Consider the following 19,770-nt stretch of genomic DNA (forward strand, 5'->3'; position numbering starts at 1 on the left):
GAGTGATGGGATGAGGGGTGGGTGAACGAAGGGGAGTTTAGGGTGATGGTAGTGTAAGTGAGAAATGGTGATGTGCAGACATGAAAAAGGTTTGGAAAATAAAAAGGGGGTTAACTCTTTGTTCTAGTAAATCTAAAGAAAATGTATATCTTTTGAGAACACATTTTATTTAGGATTTACTAGAACATTTTTGGACTTATTTTAAAAAATATTCACTGTGATAAATCTATTGATTTGGTTATTGTGAAAGCTTTTTTTTATTATTATTATTCTCGCCCAACCCTAGAATATTTCCTAAGCTGGTTTCTCTTATATAAAACGAACCCTTACAAAAAAACAAGATCAAATAATATTATAGGTCTCGCATGCATGGACAAACTTAGAAAATGAACAGTTGGGCGTTTGACGAATAACCTTGATTTCATCAACAAATTAAAAAATATCACGTGATCGTGCCAGAAATTGATAGGCGTACAATGCACAAACGTATGGATAGCCATTTAAAATATTCCAAAACAAGCTTGATGGTGTGCGGCTTACTGTAGTATTAAATGTTTTGGGTTACTTAGAAACCCATAACTGTGCCTTTCTTAACCTCTGCTCTTCAAGAGAGACACCCATACAAAAAGGTAGCTTAATGCAATTTTTGTAATAAATACATGCTGGAAACATTTGGGGGGCAGGGGGTATTTTTCTACAATTTAATATTTACCCCTCATGCAGTGTAAAGATTACATGGAATGTATATTTATTTCAAGACAACTGATAGCTTCGGGGTTAAACTAAATGACCCTTTTACAAGAGATATATAGGTATTGCACTGTGTATTTTTGTCACATTGGAAGTAGCTTTGGGCACCTTGGTTTGTTTTTTGTTGTATAACGTTAATTAAAACTATTACATTTCTTTTGGATTCAAAAACCTTTTTACTCAACGGGTTATTCCATCTGCCCTTTAATCTGCCGAAAGAAAGGAATACAACATTGTATATACTCGAGAGGGACTAGACATCTGTTTAGGATTAAAGACATGGATATCTGTGCCTTCAATGCTAGGACAGGTGTGTGTACAAACAAACCTCTTCTCGTGGTGTAATACCTGTATAATGCATTTCTTAAAAGAAAAGTCTCAGGTCTTTGAAACTGACCTGGTCAGATGCGGTCCTATGGGAACTAGAGCATGGTATACGTTTCGCTAGCTAAATCTCGCTGACGGACACCAGATTGTTTAAAAACAAGGCAAGAATATATATTTTAAAAATATCTCCGTCAAATAATTCAAAACTAGGACGGTCATCTACTGCTAGTCCCCAATGATAACACCACAAAAAACTTCAGAGAAGTCTTGTGGCCGGGACAGGACTTTAGGCTATGGGCAGCAATCATTTCACTTTATCCAAACGTCCTCATGTTAGAGCTTTTAGAAATTCCATGTCCATGGAGGAGGTGGTGCGGGCTGGTTTCAAATGTACACACAAGTGAATTATGTTTTATCTGCTCTCTGTCTGAACTAGCTACAGTTTATACCATCACACAGACAAGTCATCTATAAATTCACACGGCTTCAGGAAAAGTGATCACTCTAAAGTCTGGCTCAATAAATCAAGCATTTCAGCAAAAGAAATATATTTCGTTTTTGCAATAATATAAATGTGTGTAAATATAGATATTGCTGGTGATAATATAATTATTTCACTATTTTAAAAGTATAAATGTATAATTACGTGTGTGTGTGTGTGATCACTTTGTATGTGTGTACTCCAATTGCAAAGTGATCACACACACAAACAATGTAAGTATTCATTTGATCTACTGCACTGATATCTGATTTATACTTAAATGTTACATTAAGTGTGTTATCGCAATTTAGGTTTATAGGGAGCACACGCAATCCCAGGAACAACATTATGCAAATTGCAGCAGCTGTGTATGAGAGGCCGTCAAACTGCCAGAGCCCATAGCATCTTTCAGAAGAAAGACATGAATTCATAACAAAAAGAACAGTACACAAAACAACAAAGAAAAATGGCAGGCCTATTAGAAGTGTCCCTAACTTCCAAATAGGTTGACATAGAAGACAGACAAAAATCACAACATGAGCTCTATATCCAGAAACAGCCAAACACCTAATACAGTGTTTTTCAACAGGGGTTCCCCGGGCATCCCTGCAATTTTCAGGTAATTTCAAAATTGTACCAAATACAGAAGAATTTACAATGCATCGGACCTTAGATGTGCTATTAGAGAGGGTTGGGGTTCCTTACAATACATCTGATCACAGACAAGCTATTAGAGAGGGTTCCTTAACCAATTATAATGATAGGGTTCCTTAACCAATTATAATGATAGGGTTCCTTAACCAATTATAATGATAGGGTTGCTTAACCAAGAAAGGTTAGAAACCCTGCCCTAATGAGACTGCAAGCCTTAGGCTAGGTCCCCAGTTTCCGCTGCTGCATACGCCACAACACAGCCCTCTATGGGGCAGGCCCCATTAGGCGTGTGTGCGTCCATGCACAAGCCGCGATGCGCGACCGCGTTTACCAAAAGACGCGATTTTTGTCTTTTGGCGCAGCGGCCGAGCATTGGCCACGTCACGGCGGCGGTTCAGCCAGAGGGCCCCTCCCCTCGGATCTCCTGCTCTCCACTGCAAGCGCAGCCGCAGACCCCACAGGTCGCGGCTGACTGAACCGCGGGCATGCGCCGCCAGATGCTCCAGCGCGTGCAGCAGGGACCACTGGGGCCGTAGCCTTAAACAATATCCCATTCACAAACAAAGCCACTTTCACCAGCCAATCACAAGGGGCTTTCCCAAGCAATTCTAGCCAATCAAGAATCACAATTCAACCAACATCACACTATTTACAGGGAAGCTGCAGTGAAGATGAAGACAAAAAAAGCATGAATGTTGTACAAACAATAAAATATGCATTACATTAAAACAAAAACTATTACATAATCATAACAATTCAACTAAATGAAAACATATTCAAAAATAACCATATTGTCAAGTAAAATGTGATGAGGCACCTCAATAACAAATGTATTTCCATGTAACCACAAAAAAGCCACTTTCAAGGTTACCAGAGGTCAACAGGACTCTTGAAAATTGCACAAATATAAAAAATTAAAAAAAACAGTGTTTTGTTTTTTCCTAGTTATCCTGACCACATATGACATTCTCCTGTAGCCATCTATGTTAAAGATTATCGGTACATTTTCTGCTTTATTATTTAGATCGAGATCTGAGCACAGCAATTAGTGAATAGCAGCCCCATTGTTTCCGCAATTAAGAATGAGCATTTAAAAAAGACCACTTCCTATATTGTATAGATAGAAATTGAAGGAGCCATCACTTGGAGCCCTGCCCTGAAGAGCTTACAATCTACTAACACTGGGCCACTCGTGTTAAGTAGATGGAAGTATTAAACTGAATATCCTAATGTTAAACTGAAATCATTGCATGCTCAAAAATGTTTAGGCGTCAAATCCATTCGAGACATACAAGTCAAAGCTAGAATCCTTGTGTCTTTTTGTCACCTACAAGCCAGAGTCCTCCCAAACATCCTGAAGCAATGACGACGCTGTTGGCACAACGCTCTAGTCCATTTCCCTCGGGGTGTCTTCTCTCGTAGAACATTAGCAGGAAGAGTCTGCTGGCGCCTGGATAATATCTAATGATTCACATGCTGCTAAATAGATTCTGGCACTAGTGGGCATATAATAATGATGGAGGTGTCTCCTCACAAACACTGATGCCTTAGGGACGCTGCAGCACTAGGTAAGACAAACCCAACAACTGAAAACAATTATACAATGTACAAAGAGATCGGATGATCTTGCGGAGCAAATAATATATATTTACACCTCCCCTTAAAATAGACAAAAAGAAAACATGACTGCACCATTCCAAGTAAAGCACATGCTTCATAAAGAATAATATCCCCAAAAAAACATATGTGGGTGCCTACAATAAACTAAATATAATAATAAGTTTGTTCTTGAATAGTGCCGACAGTGTACACAGATCTGCACATTGAATTTTTACAAGCATGAATCCCTGCCCCGTAGAGCTTACAATCTATATTTTTGGTGCCTGAAGCACAGGAAGAATAACAATGTGACTTGCCCAAGGTCACAAGGAGCTGACATCAGGATTTGAACCAGGCTCCCTTGCTTCAAACTCAGCATCATTGTTTTCAGAGTCCGCGTCTTTACTCATTGAGCCGCTCCTTCTTCCCAGTTACGGAAGACCCTGTAGAAACTGTTGACATCCCTCCAATGCAATAGATCAGGGGTGGCCAACTCCAGTGCTCAAGGGCAGATTGAGCCACTAGTGCTGAAGCAGGGATATCCTTCAAACCTTGAGGATTGGAGTTGGCCACTCCGGCAATATATAAAAAACACTAATGTACTAGGATTCTCCTGTTGCCCACTACTGCATTTCCAAAAATATATAATACTCAAAAAGGTTAACAGTAATTATTCTTACGTAACAATGATGGTGTACACAGCACTGTAAGTGAATTTTTTTGGCAGTTAATACAAGTCATTCCCATAAAGCGTACAATCTAATTTTGGTGCTCAGGGAGATCAAATGGGATAGTCCAGGATCACAAGGAGAATAAATACTGGAATTCAAACGACAACCCAATTCCTATTTTTTCTGCAAGTTATAATAAGTTCTTAATGGCCAAAAAAACAAACAATTTTCAACATATTCTACACAAGCTTTCTAGAACATACTGTAAAAGGCCCCTTTTCCACAGTGACAGGAGTGGATGGACACGCAGAAACACTGCAGATGTGGAGATTTTACAACCACACAGCAGAACTATAACAAAGACTGGTCATTACACAATTATCATAAAATATGCTTAGGACAACAATGGAAACTCCAGCTTCCTATAGTTAAGCATCCCTGTAGTAAAACACAGCCACACCAATGAATTAGCAAACATTTGGTAATGTACTTCATGCATTTATGGATGTAACATTGGCACAGTCCACACAAACAAGAGCTAAGAGAAGTACTCAGAAATAGATGGATGGCATCTAGTGGGTTAAAGTTGTAATTCCAATAAAAACAAAAATATACATATTTTAGGGGTTACATTTAGGTGACCGATGGGATAGATGTTCTCCACCCCTGCTGGTACCATAATAATTTAAGTTATTTGCATCATTCATTGATTTCAAAGAACCAATTAGGAAGAATGGCAGGGTTTCTAACCTGTAGTAAAAAAGTAAACCAAAAAGGGTATAATATACAGGAACTAAAACAATTTACAAATCTCAATTTATATATAATTTCAAAAGAAATCCAAAGAAAACTCCCCCCTCCACCCCCCAAAGGTTTTACAAATGCTTGTAGAGATGCGATGGAGGCATCAAACAGACTCTGAACCCCAATGGGCAATAATACATTTGTTATAAACGTCTGCATTTTGGGCAACAGTGCTGAAATCAAACAATCCCCCTGCACCCACAAAAAAAGAGACTTTGCACGAGTCTTCATTTAGTGTGACAAAAAGGTAAACAAAATAGCACTCGTCATTACACTACACTTAGTCATTACTACATTAAGTGCAGCACATTTCAAGGGCAAAGCATACAAGTAAACCATGGTCACACTGTATTACCAACGAGATCTTGTGTTCAGTGCTTTTAGTACAATCCTGCATCGAACAAAAATAATTCATTCATCTGAATACAAGACGTCACGTTATCTCCACTTTATGCCTACATTCTCCGAGTGTGTTTCTCTATCAAAGTCGGTATTAAAAACATACGTAAGAAATTTGTCAAATAGGAAAAAAAAAAAAAGTGGTGCATGTCATCTAGAATATATAATAACTTTATATAGCGTTTTTCTCCAAATGGGATTCGAGGTGCTTCACAAATACAGTATAGTGTGCGATACACAATACATAGGGTTTTTTTTGTTTTTTTTAAACAGACAGTAACTAGCCAAATGAGCTAACAATTTATGTAGCTGGTGCCTGAGTCACATGGAGATAAAGTGACTTGCCCAAGGTTACAAATAACTGACAGAGGGAATTGACCAGGTTCCCCTTCAAACTCAGTGTCATTGTTTGAACCACTTCTCCTCCCTAAAGTATATGCCTATTTCTATTGAAGACTTTACATTACAAAAACTTTTGTAGTTCCACTATAACAAACTATCCCCTACGGGAGCTTTACTACCAGGCTGTTTTTGTAACTGAAACAAATCAAATGGATGCAGAGCACAATAATGCACTTCAAGTACATCTGGAGAAATTGGTGAGCAGCATGGGCTTCCCCAGGGAGATGTGTGCTCGTCAACAACAGAGCAGTGAGGCAGGTGCAAACACATACATCCACCCACAATGCATTTATGCAAAGTAAACACGTTTAACACAGATACATGTAAGGTTAAACATTTGGGAAAGAAGAATATTCAGGCAACTTTACAAATTAAATGTGGCAAAATTAGATCAGTCCTTGATGGAGAAGGATTTAGGAGTGCTTGTAGACCACAGGCTTAGCAATAGTGCCCAATGTCAAGTAGTAGCTGCAAAGGTAAATAAGATATTTTCTTGCATTAAACAGGGGATGGATGGATTGGAAGTAAGCATAATTATGCCACTGTATAAAAGCAGTTGTAAGACCACACCTTTAATATGGAGTACAGTTTTGGGCACCACTGCGCAGAAAAAGACATTATGAAACTAGTAAAAGTGCAGAGAAGAGCCACCAAATTAATAAAGGGGGTGGATTATCTGATTTATGAAGAGAGGCTAGCTCATTTACATTTGTTTAAATTACAAAAAGGAGGCGTCTAAGAGGGGATATGATAACTATATACAAATATATTTAGGGTCGATATAAGAAGCTTTCAAAAGAACTATTCATCCCAAGGGCAGTACAAATGACACGGGGTCAGCCCTTAGGTTGGAGGAAAGGAGATTCACGAGCAACAAAGGAAAGGGTTCTTTACAGCAAGGCCATTTAATATGTGCAATCCATTACCAATGGAGACGGTGATGGCAGATATAATAGATATCTTCAAATAAAAGGTTGGACATCTTTTTAGAAAGGAAAGGTATACAGGGATATACCAAATACAGTACTGTAAGTAAACATGGGAAGGATGTTGATCCAGGGAGAAATATGATTGCCCTTATTGGAGTTGGGAAGGAATACATTTTTTCCCCACTTGTGAGACAGTATTGGATAATGTTTCACTTGGGTTTTTCATTGGCCTTCCTCTAGATCAATATACTGCAAGTACAAATACAGTACTTCTATCTCATCTAGCATAGGTTGAACTTGATCGACATGTCTTTTCAACCTCATCTACAATTAAATAAATATATATAGTACGCATTTTAAGTTATGGTGGGTGAAAAGGGTGACAAGAAACCTCCACCGTATACACAGTGTGCTCATTTGCATGGCATTTCCCAGAATCCCTTGCTGCAGTGGAAGCACTATATGCTATGTCTGGGGTGCGCAAACTTTTGACCCTGCGCCCCACCCCCCACCCCCTGCAAGGCTCTGGCATTGAATGACGCCGCGGGGTCACGTGATGTAACATTGCCATGGCACGTGACCCCCTCGGTTACCATGGCGACGCGTCACCAAAGATATGGTAGGAGAAGCTGCAGAGGCCTTGCGCTGTCTTTCCTTCCTTTTAATTTAAGTGCCTTGGAGAGAGCGCGGGACCTCTGTAGCCGTTGTGCCCCCCTGGAAATTCTCACATCCGCTTCTTTGCGCACCCCTGTGCTTGGTGATAATGGTGAAAGGCAGGGTTACAGACCTAAGACATGTGAATTTGCTCACAAGTGATCTTTTTATGTGAGATATATATTATTTACATACGCATTATTTACATATATGTTAAGACACATTCTGTATTCATGGTAATGATATGATAAATAATGCATGCACAACAGATAATTGTAATGCATAATCATGACAATGTATGCTGCAAACAGAATAGGCAACCACACAATGACTTAAATGCAGGCAAAATAAACGCATGAATCATTCAAAACGTACAGACACTCAATGACATGTCAGACAATATATACATATTTTATAACATGCATTAGAGTTAGACTGTAGACACAATACAGCCACCTGCAACAAACATATGCAAACACTCAGTAACATACACTATACATGATGTATGAAGTCCCAGTCACTCAATAACAAACAGTACATTGAAACACAATGCTTAATGCATGGAGAGAACATAAAACAAGCAGGCATAATACATGCATTTGTCATTCACATGCACACACTGACTGCATACACTTAATGCCTGCATGTGACACACAATACTCCCTGCATGTGACACACAGATTTGCACCGCTGACATGTAGCACGGACGGTAACATTGTGTGTCCTGCTCTGTGATCCGGGAGGAGGATCCTAATTCACCTCCATCCTCCTCGGGGGCCAGGAACCTGTCACCCCCCAGGTCAGGAGGCGCTCGCCCCGCACCAGCAACCACTAGCAGCACACAACCGAGCCCCGCCATCAGCCACTCACCGGGGGTCCGGATCCCACCGACAGCCGCAGATCACAAGCGAAAGCCCCGCAGCGAGCAGACAGCAGATCACGGACACCACACACACGCTGCGTCCCTCTCCTCCCAGCCGCGCCCTCCCAGCCGTGTCACTGCCTCCAGACCGACGCCCAGTGCTGGCTCGTCACTCCGTGCCCCGCCCGCTACACTGAGCGGCTCGCTCTCCTGGGAGTCACTCCCACCCTGCCTCGTTCTATCCCTTTGTTACGTCACAGACCCCTTCTATGACGCGGTACCGTCATGCAGAACCTGCACACGTGAGGGCACCAAGGATAGCTTGCGCTGGTTTTAGAATAAGACAACTGAAGGTCCTACGGAGCTCAAGAGAAATCCTGTGTAATTGAAATCAATGAAAGAGCAGGTAGGCAGGGAGGCTCTCAAGTGTGAAACAAAAGATCAATGCACATACTGTGTGTGTGTCGCCTATCTCCAGAGATCACAATCAGTGAGTCTGGGGGAATCTGCACAGGAAAATGCAATATTGTAGGGAAAGTGCTTATTGAAGGGGTTGACAATGTTGTTGCTAGAAATGAGTGAAGCTCAGAAGTCGTTGGGCATTTGCATGTCTGATGTGGGTGTGTGAAGCGTGTGACTGAAACCTTATGTTTATTATTATGTCACTTATGTCTGGTGCTAGTCATGTAGCTGAATGACACTGCTGGATTATTAACAGCATGAACCAATAGCTCGTATGGATGGGTATTATTGGCTGCTCATAATGTACTGTATGTTGTAACTTAGAACCTTACGTTTATGCATAAAATAACCTTTTTGTTATTTTTGAGGGGTGTTTGCTTGTCTACTTTAACATACGAGCGTATGATTTCAAATGAACATAACACTTATGAAAGATGTTTATCTTAGTTTCCTTGCCTTATTCTGAGTTGTTGAATTCCATTGTACTATTAAAATTAAATTGGCATTTGTCCTTCAACACTATAGTGTCACTAATGTATGTCATTACACCATGACCGTTGTGGGATATAACAAAATTAAAATAAAAGGTACAGATTGTAAACATCACTATCACAGCAGTCATTAAGCGGTATTATTAAAGTAAATTGCTCTTCATACATTGGATGAAGTAACACTTGTGTGAAGCGGCTCATAAAATAAGCCTGTTTAGGGCCAGCAGAGCACTGTCTGTTACATCATACAAATGTTGGCTCTGTGCTTGACTAGGGAAGAGAAAGAATAGTCGTGTACATTTAAAAGTACATCGTGTTTATATAAAAATTACTTCTGATCATATGTTAATATAAATATTCTTTCCCTATATAGTGCTGCCAATGGGAGTCCCTGGCCCTAAGAGCTTCCCATCTAATTTATGGTTCCGGAGGCAGAAAGCGATAAGAGGACTTGCCCAAGGTCACCTGACACTGGGATTCAAACTGGGTTCACCTACTTCAAGGCACTGCCACTGAGCTACTCCTTCAGCCATAGTGAAGGAACCAAAGGGATCAATAAGTTGAAGTCCAGCATGACTCACCTACTTGACCCACAGTATATTTTCTTTGTACTCTCTTTGCTAAAAGACCATTGCATGGGGCCTGAAAGTAGTGATGAATGGGTATTCATCATTGTGGTGTTGAGAAGCCCTCCTGTTCTCTGCTTTTGTAGCTGTCACATGGGTTAAATTACTTGCATGGTCTTTCCATGGCTACTACTTTCCTCCAAGGGTCAATGCCAAAAGCAAGTAGCACAAAACACAGGTTTTACATGTATGTCAGAGGTGACCCAAATTGGAAGCAGCCAATGAATCCTTAAGAAGGATCACAAGACATCCCTCTCATCTTATGCTATAGCCGTAGTGTAGTGTGACATTAAAGTGGTTCACCCACACTCAATATGTTTCCAGATGCCCTGAAGTATTGACCATACATTTGAAGTGTCCTTCTTACATTATCTCTAGTTACTTCCTAAGGTGAGCGGCCAGGGGTTAAAGTGGCTTAAACATGTAAATGATACTGCACCGGATTAAACAATTCTAAATCTATGAAATATTGGTACAGAGCTCTCGTGACATCTATTTAGGACGAATGGTGCAGTAGTCAAAAATGGAGACAGTTTTTCTAAAATAAATCTCCTTTATCCTTAAAAAAAAGAAAGTAAAACTAATTGCATCAATGAAAGAGAAGCAGTACTCGAAGTTTATAAATAAAAAAAAGTACTTCAGTACTAGGTGATACCTTTTTTATTTGTACTAACAATTGATATTTTAGGACAAGCTTTTCGAGAATTTTCTCTCTTAGGTCAAACAATTAAAAAAATAGTCATGTTAATCTGTCCCCTTGTGCCATCACACTGAGCTCTATATGCAGCCATTTTTTGGTAATTTCTGGGTCACATGTATATGGTGTGATGCCTGTCAGTATCTGGACCTGCCCGGTTATGGGGCAGGGTTACAAGCTCTGCCTCCCCCGGCTATAAAAGCTGTCACTCCACCAAATTGTATGTGGTTGTTGGTGTGTGTCTTCCTTCCCTCAGTGGAGTGGGAGTGATTCCATTTGCCCATCGGGGAGGAAGGAGTTGAGGAGGAACTCTTGGGGCCTCAAGCCGTTGGGGTCTGCTCCAGGAATTGTGGAGGATGACCATCTGTCAGCTGAATAAAGATCCAGTTGTACCAACAATACTGTGTGTTATTTGGAGATGAGAGTTGCCCGTGGGAACATCCGGCCTCTGCCAGGATCCTCATGGGATGGAGCTGCTGCACCACCCTAAGAAGGAAAACCCTGTCCTGTTGCTGCTCCCATACACCACCCGCGGAGCCCTCAGACCTCCTGTAAGACTGCAGGTGAACTAACAGCACCAGAGAACACTCATATAGCGGCCACATCTCCTGTAGGGAGGGGGTGGCGAACGAACAGGTGCTACATTTGGAGGCACTGCTGGGATGAGTAGCAGGGGCAGTTCAATTTGAATGGGATATATGCTGCAGGAGAAGTGAATGGGGGCACTCACCTTATCCAGGTCGAATATTCCCAGCTGTTTACAAGTGCACTCAGTAAATACAATATGAAAGACAAAAAAACAAACAAAACAAAAAACAAAACATATTATTATTATTTTTTAACTTATATTTTTATTGACATTTTCAACAGTGAAATGGGAGGGGCGAGGTACAGAAAAAAAGAGGGAGGGGGGGAGGACACAACCATCTTGTACAGAATTTTATTTTCCCCCAAACATCAACAATCACATTTCATATCATACAAAACATTTTATTTAATTATGTCACAGAAAAAGTAATTGATCTTGTAGTGATCCACATATCGTACAATCCCCTTTTCATATTGTCAGATACAACTCTGTTTTATGCTTATTCCAGTAAATTATACCTGTATGGTGCTTGATCAGCCATTATTCTGTAATTCTGTATATACTGCAATGTTTTTAGCACAATCAGTTTAAGACAGTTAGAGATGCAGCATCGTGACAAGGCACATTATGTAAATACACTTTTTTATTGACTTGTGTTTTCTCTGGCTCCTGGTTGCAGGGGAAAGTGGACGTAATGGGGAGAGGGACACAGTGTGGAAAAGATCCACATAGTTGCCAGAGTGGAAACTAATCAAGCAACAAAATATGATAATTTTTTAGAATAATCTTTAAGAAATTTACTTTTATTGCATTAATAACTTCTTAGTAACACATCATAATTCAGCCTTGCAGCTTTGAAACAAGACTGTTGCCCATTCATAGTGTTTTTGGCTTGGCCCCAGGTGGTGACAGCGGCGTGCGCGCTGCACACCAGTCACTAACTTCAATTAGGCAGGCCCCAGTGTCTTCTTGCGTGTTGGCTCACGCAGTGCGGTGGCGCGTCAGCCAGCAGGGGAAACAACACGATTGGACCAATGGGAGTGCAGTGCTTTGAGCTGTTGGGCTGCTCCCCCTCCCCCTGTTTTGGCCATGCCCCCGCACCTCCCATCGCTCCCTACAGATCGCAGATTGCAGTCTTAAGCTGTGCACGCGCCACCAGTACGCACGGCGCACGTACAGCAGCCACCACCAGGGTCTTAGCCTTTGAGAGTTCAACCGATCAATTCTAATCTGACCCACCAGGTTATCAAATTTATTTGCATGTTTTGTAGAATAATGTCGCTTCACATTGTATTCCTTGCGGACAGCTACTTTCTCTTGGCAAATCAGACACATGATGTTCACGTTTTGTTCAATAGCAAAAGAATCAGTGGACCAACTACCTTTGAAAACTCGACATTCAGCATCAATTTTCCCTTCCCTCTGGTTCGCCATCTTCTGAGAGTACGGTAAGCCCTTTGGCGACAGAGGAAGTTAAAAACAACTCACCAGTTCAAAATCACCATTTTATTCTATGTAATACTCCTGTGGTATCAATATGGACTCCCACCCATCAGCTCTAGTCATAATATGTATGGTACAGCCTGACATTGGCAGGTACTGTCATCATATTCCAAGTGCAGCTTCATATGCCTCTCAGTAGTGCCAGTGAATGCCTCATATGCATGGTAAAGTCACCATATGTAAGGTACACCCTCATGCGTGCATGTGCTGCCATCATATGATAAGTGCAACCTCAAATGCCTCAGTAATGTCAGGCGCCGACCCCAGCCAAAGGTCAGCCCCACCAGCACTTACCTTTCACATGCGGCTCTGGCTCCCAGCACCAACGACGCGCGCTCCGGTCACCGATGACCAGCGCTATTGCGGCAGGCTATGCCTCTTTCCACATGCATGTCAGCAACGTCATGGTGACGCGGTGCATGTGGGAACCTCTCCCAGCCCTTCAGCAGCCATTAGGAAGCTGCTGGGGGAGGGACAAGGAGTGGAACAAAAGTAAAACAGTGTGTACTTTTGTTTCCCGTCGCAGCACCTTGGGCCTCAGTAAATGGCTTGGGGGGTAGCGTTGTGGTCGGGCCGTATGTTGGACAAAACCCTGATCTAGTCAGACAAAAAAGGAAAATAGTGGCATTACCTAATGATAACCATGTTTAAGAGCTATACAATGAACTGTGAGAATAAGTTATATTGAACAGGTCTATTTAACCCGAGATGTTCTAGGAGCAGTGAATCAACCTTTACAGGGGCCTAATAACGTACTGTCGTATTGTACGTCATGGGGCTGGCCAGAGTTGCCAACACTCCGGTTGGACCCAGAGACTCTGAGCTACGGGTTTACCTTGTTAATCTCCGGGTGGTGGCGGTGGAGGATCCCAGCATTCTCCTGCAACTCCCGTGAACATTCATCTCCGGGTTCGCCTTCAGCAGAAGGTGGCAATCCTGGCGCTGGCCCTTATGAATAACCAAGTACGTCATGGACACTTGCTTGTTTTCTTGGGGCTCATCGAGCTCACTGCACCAACGGAAGCTCCTTCCACTTCTGTTTCTGGTAGTTGGGGCCTGCAGGTGATTGTTGCCTTTCTGTCAATTTAACAAAAAAATAGAAAAGTATTTTCTTTTTCACATTTCAATACAAAATAGCACAAAATAATTCATCACGAGACTATTTGGGGGAAAATGAATAACCAAAAATTCAGAAAACTTTGGTAAATGAACAATTATTATTAGCAACCCCAACTGGAAGGGGTTAACAATGTCCAGATAACAGAAGAAAGAAGCATGAGCAAGAAAGTTAATTCTCAAAGCCTGCTAGCAGACGGAATACTAAAGAATGTTCTGGTAGTATTTCAGAGGGAGTCATCTGTATCATAAAGTACTGAACATTTTAATATGGATAGGGCGAGAACAAAGGAAGCATTTCTGATTTGTCTCGCACCTGCCATGAGCACCGCTCCCTCATATCCAGTCATCCAGGGAAGAGGGTACAATTCAGAAAGAGAAATATAGGATGGTGCTGTAAGTGAGCAGGGGATTCATCTCTGAGGCAGCAAAGGTAAATTTGGTCTGTGAGACTGTCAGAAAACCGTGGGAGAAAAAGTATCCCAGTCAGTACCAATTATTTCCCATCACACACCGGAACAAAGGAAAATACACCTTGATCCCTCCTTCCAGTATGAGAGAGAAGCAGGGATAAGGAAAAAAACCCACCAACAGTTTAGAGCATTGCTGGCAACAGGTTGTGGGCTTCACCTGCAACCCTCAACCATAAGCCACCCCAGCCCGCTCTCCAGTGCAGAGGGGGGGGAGATGTTGCTGGTCTGGCTCATGTCCCCCCACTCCCAAAGCTGCCTAATAACTGTGCTAATCTCCGGTCAGCGGCGGCATCTCCCCCTGCAAATCCCGTCAACATGACTGCACATCGACAAATGGTGCCACGTTGCCACGACAACGAGGACGCTATGGGATGTCACGTCGTCACATGACGCCCGTTGCTACACGACGTCCCGTTGTCATGGCAACGTGACGCCGCGATGTGACGTCAAGGCAACGCACGCCATTTGATGTCGCGGAGCCATGCTGGCTGTAACTTGCAGAGGGAGATGGAGATGTACTGAAATGGAGATGATGTCGGGAGATGCCGCCGAAGGTAAGAGAAAGGAATATATAAATGAGAAATTAATGTAAAAAAATTATTGCAAAAAGACTCCAGGTAAGCCTTCAATAGAAGGTGGCAACCCTGCTTAGCATTGCTTAGTCAACATCTTTACATCCACATGTGCTCTATGTTTCCCTGCTTCAACTAGTAAAAGGTCTTTTATATGCAGCAACGGGATGCTCAATGTGACAGGAGTGAAATACACTGGGGGAGACAGTTACAGTGACCTGTGACATAATAGGGAAAGATGCACCATCTTATGTCAGCTACTGCTCCAGCGGAGATACTATTAACATCTATAGTATAACGTTTAAACAGTGGCAGCTGCAGACTTTTGCCATACAGCTAAGCCCAGATGGTGGAACAATGTCCAGGCTTATACAGTATGGTTTGCTCAACCCAATAAAGTTAGAGCAGGGGTGGGCAACTCCACTTCTCAAGGGCCACCAACAGGTCAGGTTTTCAGGACATCCCTGCTTAGACAGCCACCTGTGCTGAAGCAGGGATATCCTAAAAACCTGATAGGAATGGAGGGAGGAAAACGAAGCACTAAATCCAGCTGTGAAACAGCAATAAAACCAGCAGGAGTACGTACCCAAATAACGCTATTTAATGGATGGAAAAGGTTACAACACACACCAACGCGTTTCGGACCTCTACAGTCCTTTATCAAGGTGAAATTTCATCTTGATAAAGGACTGTAGAGGTCCGAAACGCGTTGGTGTGTGTTGTAACCTTTTCCATCCATTAAATAGCTTTATTTGGGTACGTACTCCTGCTGGTTTTATTGCTGTTTCCCAGCTGGATTTAGTGCTTTGTTTTCCTCCCTCCATTCCTATCTGAAGATCTCTCTACAGCAGATGCACATTCAACCCAAGGACTTTGGATACATTTGGACTTGCTGCTTATGGTGGATGAAGATTCCCAAGTGAGTTTATTCCATACTGTCCATGGTTATTATGTCTGCTTAATAGGATGTTTCATCTACCGATCACCTGCAGGTGTTATTGAAATAATCCTTACTGCTCACCTGTGGGATTTTATTTCAACCGGGCTGCATCCTCTAAAGACATTTCATTATTTATGAACTAAGGGTTGTCTTCCATTTATTACTACATTTTCTCTACAACAGAGATTGTCTTGAGAGCACCACACACTATTTTTTCTCAATATCCTGAAAACCTGACTTGATGGTGGCCCTTGTGGACTGGAGTTGTCCCCCCGCCCCCCGTACCCAGAGGATGATGTAGAGAAATTTGAAGTAAATAAGATATTACTACCTCTGAGAGTGTGCATTTTATATTCACGCACAACCCCTGCAAGCTCAGAACCCAAACCCACCACACCATATATATGTGTGTGTCAAAATGAGTGCTACTGGGATTGTGACCGCATGTCTACAACACAAGACGTCAATTGGTAACAATTATTTGGAGGTTAGTGAGCCCTCCTCCCTGGTTTTAATGTCACCCATCCCACTTTTAAATAGCAAGTGAATGACTGGTCTACTGGGATATTTCTCCCTCCATTAGAGAGGTGAAGAGAGCATTTGCAGGTAGTGATAGGACCTGTAAAGGGGGGATACCTTGACCAAAGAATGTAACTAAATGATCCTCACTTATGAAAAGACAGATCAGTATTTAACTATATAAATTGTCATGTTGGATGTAGCATTAAGGCTTTTTGTCTTTTTTTTGCATTTTGTATTCACTTAAGGAACCTGAAAAATAACATGCTTAAAAAAACGGTATTATTAATTTTATAATTCTCTGGCCCGGGAATCAAAGCGCCATGTGCGCTATCATGTCCAAATCAGTGATATCTGCCATTGTCTTCAACCCCTTTAGTGCCCTAATGACGTGTAGCCATGCTGTAAAATGGTCTGCAGTTTTCTCTCCTGCTGGCAGTAAGCCTGGTAAGTTACAGGGTTGCCAGCAGTAATCATGGAGGTTTGCCCTCACACCCTGGTAAGGTGTCATATACATGGAGGGAGTGGCTGCATACTCTGAGTCCATTGTTAGTGACATCAGAGCTATGCCAGTTCCTGAAGTATATAAGGCACAGCACTGCCAAAAGTTAGTTGTTGGAGGAAGGAACAAGTCTGGGTTGAGACTTGTGAGTAAGGGTCCACTAGTGCAGTAACTAGTGGCCCGCTTCTACGTTAAGTAGCATCAAGCCTGACAAGGCCACACTGTGTCCAGGGACAAGGCACAGGGGTGATCTCCCTGAGGGGAGAGGGGATCCCACTCCATTGGGAGGGCGTACCTTTCTAAAGGATAGCACGGCGAGATGTGCGGCTGAGCTCATCGCTGCAAGGGGCAGCTGGCCCATACCACCAAGCGACAATAAAGAATGACCTTGATTAAAGACACCCCACTGTGTGAGTCTGGAATTACTCTACAGAGGGAGGCACCAAGAAGGAGTTCCTCATCAGAACCATCTCCTTGCAGACGCAGAGATCCTGATGAGGTGGAGGCGCTGCACTGGATATAGGTAGGACTCATGCACACTACCTCAGCTGCCTGTCTGGGTTGGCAATCCCCACAAAACATCATGCGGGAGACTCAGGAGTCCTGTTGCCAACAGGCGCACCACCAGACACGACCATGTAATGGGGGCTGGTTAGACCACAGGGGCCAATATGAGATTGAGTGGGTCAGGCAGGCCAGAAAATCCGTTACATTTGGAGGCGCTGCTGAGATACCGGTCAACAGGACAGGCTTTTGCTAGGCACACTGGGAAACAGGAGAGTGTATGCTGCCACTTTGTGCTGTGTTGGGATGGACCTAGGGGTAGTCAGGGGGCTGATGGAGTTTGTCAGTTCGCAGGGACGACCTAGGGGCCTGAAAGGAGTTGGGGGTTTGGAGCCGGGCTATAGCTGTCCTAGTCACCTTGAGGTAGTGCTAGTGGTAGGATGCCTGAAGGGATAGCCTGTTAACGTGGTCAGGAATCCTGGCGAGGGTCTGCGCTAGGCTGACCAAGAGAGGTAAACGCCCAAGTACTGCATGGACGAGCCAGAGTACTCTAGTCCATTTCAGACCACTTACCGAAGCGAGAACAGACTGGGAGGAAGGAGATACAGCAGACACAGAGAGAGTGAGCCTAGCCTGAGGTAGTGCAACACGAGTCCAGCCTACATTAGGTACACAAGGTGGTGCACAAGGCAATCTTTATTGTACCGGTAGGGCAGCTGCCCCGCAGAGAGGAGCTCCATGTACAATAACCGCAAACAAATAAAATGAATATGGTGACCGCAAGAATGGAGGATCCGCGCAGTGCGGAAGGTCCAAGATGGCGGACAGAGGCAGATGGCGGGAGCGCACGTGGCGTGCGTTCCACTGAAAAGCAAGCGGCAGAAACGACTTTTGCGAGCCTGCTGTGGAGTGGCGCCAAGGCTGTGGCCGCGCTCTTTTGGTCCTGTTTGGGACCTAGGGGCACTACCCCTGAGGACATTGAGGAGGACATTGTGGTGATGTGTGGGGAACATGATGGAATTGCTTGTCAGTCGGCGTACAAACAATCAAAAGCTACCTCAACTGTTGCAGAGATTGACAGTGCAAACCAAAATGGCGGCTCCCGCTTCCCTGGGAGACCGCATGGACCTGTTGCAGAAAATTCAGCAATTGCGGGACTTGCAGAGAGTTGGCCAGGATTGGCGCCAACAGGAAAACCTCACCCTGTTGGGGAGTATGGCGCGAAAGCTGCAGCCACGCCCTAAAGGACTATGACTAACTCAGCCCCAGTGCTGGGTCATTCGATCAACCTATGGGACCTCCCCCTAATCTCAACCAGGGGGAGTGGCTTCCAATTATGCCCAGTGGGAACGGATTCAGCGGAGCGAGGAGCTGGTGAACCAGCTGCACCCCTACATAAATTAGTTCCTGTAATTAGTGCTGCCTGTGGAGAAAAGATAACGAGGCTGGAAGAAATTGGTCGGGGATGGCGCCTAATAAGGAGTGGTGCTCAGGGGGTGGTGGCGCGAAAACCGAGGCCGCACCCCCCAGGACTGTGAGAAGTTCAGCACTTATACCAGGACATTCAATAAATCTGTGGGACCCTCCCCTAATCTCCACTAGTGGGAGTGGTTTTCAGCTTTGCCTGATGCGGGTGGAACTAGCTGAGGGAGGGGTTGGCAAACCAGCCCCTGCTCTTCAGTCACGAGGAACCAGTAAGCAGAGCAGACCACTATTGAGAGTGCCTCCCGTAGTGACCATGGCCTGCAAACCTGAAGAGGGATCCCTGGTATCCACCCAGCCCTATTCGGCCCCAGGAGGCTTCCTGGTGATTCGAGTGGCGGGCACCGAGACAGTGGCGTGTTTATGCCTACAGTGCCGACTACCAGGGGGTGCAGTGGGTACAACTGCGCGCTGCCCGCAATGTGGCCTCCAATATATGTGGCCAATGCCAACCTTCGTGCCAGTCCAGGCCGTAGAGGCAGCGGGGGACGTAGCCATGTTAGCGGCGGAACTCCCAGGTGCGCTCTGGAGGGAGTCTGCGGATCCCGGAGCATGGGGATCGGGGCCGGTTATCAAAACCGAGCCAGAGGCAAAGGACAATATCAGCAGTATGGCTGGGCGAGAGACGCACCGGCGGTCACCAAGTGGAGGGCCCCTCCCCAAGTTGGGGTTGGATTCTTCCGATGAGGAACCAGTGGTGTCTCCCGCAGTACTAACAAGACAGCCGGCGAACCCCTGTGGCGGTAACGGCAGAAAGATACC

At 43.8% G+C, this 19,770-nt stretch overlaps 1 protein-coding gene across 2 annotated transcripts in view; it reads right to left on the reverse strand.

The window, feature by feature from the left end:
• MPP7 (MAGUK p55 scaffold protein 7) overlaps positions 1 to 8,703 on the reverse strand; it is a 341,147-nt gene extending 332,444 nt beyond the window's left edge. For both annotated transcript variants that reach the window (XM_075587671.1, XM_075587669.1), the window contains exon 1: positions 8,541 to 8,703. The gene's annotated coding sequence lies outside the window, so the exon portion shown is untranslated. The remainder of the gene's footprint in view (positions 1 to 8,540) is intronic.
• Between the last annotated feature and the right edge of the window lie 11,067 nt (positions 8,704 to 19,770).

Source organism: Ascaphus truei, chromosome 2 (genome assembly GCF_040206685.1).
Source record: "Ascaphus truei isolate aAscTru1 chromosome 2, aAscTru1.hap1, whole genome shotgun sequence".
Classification (NCBI taxonomy): Eukaryota; Metazoa; Chordata; class Amphibia; order Anura; family Ascaphidae; genus Ascaphus; species Ascaphus truei.